Here is a 1,188-nt window from a genome sequence, read left to right on the forward strand (position 1 = left end):
GGGGGGGGGGGGGGGGGGGTCTGAGGGTAGGAACAAACCGGATGTAAGAAAAGGTTCTTAACTGGGGAAAGAACAAGCAGGACGACAACAAGGGCAGCAGGGTGGTGATCGAACCCTCCACCCCCGGCCCCCTCCAGAACATCAGCCACTCCAACCTGGAAATGAGCAGAATGAAAAGCAGAGAGAGAGAGAGAGAGAGCAAAGCAGTGGAGAATAAGGAGAGGGGAAGTCGGTGGAGGAGTCAATGGGTTCTTTGTCAAAGACCTTGTTTATTTTCAGCAGTCCAACGGTCAGGAGACTCAGTCAGAGGAGGTTCTTCACGAAAAGCCTACACACACACACACACACACACACACACTGAGTGTGTGTGTGTGTGTGTTGATGGTCTCTCATCGTCATGCTAACCATGTCCTGAGAGGCTGCTAGCTCCAACGGCACAGTTTTAGTTTAGCGTTTGAAGCGGTATGCTAAGCTGTTAGCTACACTGGCTAATCTACAGTTGGTCTGAGACCACGTGACAAAGACGAGTCCAGAAAGAAAGGACAGAGGACAGAGGACAGAGGACAGAGGACAGGGGTTTCTGTTAATTCTCAGACGTCCTGGACGTCAGTGTCCTGGAGGAGGACAGTGAGGACGCAATATGACAGACTTATAACTCAAAAACTGTTGTTGTGGACCAGTAGTCCAGTACCATGGTCCAGTACCATGGTCCAGTACCATGGTCCAGTACCCTGGTCCAGGATATCCACATGCCCACATGTGGCCCACGGCCTACACACCCTGTCACCCCCGCCCAGCTGGTATTCACACATGAGTAATGGGATTACCACAGTGAGTGGTGATGTGGGGGGGGGGGGGGGGGGTGATGAGGACAAGTGAGACAGAAGAAGGGGAGCGCCCCACAGACTGGTCCACCTGGATGAAGAGGCCGCAGACAGACGTGGGTTAGGGTTGAAGATGCACAACAATCAGACAAACACAAGATGGCGACGTGTTTACGCCAAGTCCCAGTTTAAGAAAACCGTCGTGACGGACTATTTTAGGCCCCAGACGGAGAAACACTCCCTCTGCTGGATTACCATGGCAATGAGGCAGCCATTCAAGAACAGAAGGGGAAAAACAGGCGGCCAGTGGCCGGAAGAACGCACGCTGGTGGGATCTGGAAGGACAGGGGAGGGGCGGGGGGTG

Source organism: Cynoglossus semilaevis, chromosome 13 (genome assembly GCF_000523025.1).
Source record: "Cynoglossus semilaevis isolate Cse_v1.0 chromosome 13, Cse_v1.0, whole genome shotgun sequence".
Lineage (NCBI taxonomy): Eukaryota > Metazoa > Chordata > Actinopteri > Pleuronectiformes > Cynoglossidae > Cynoglossus > Cynoglossus semilaevis.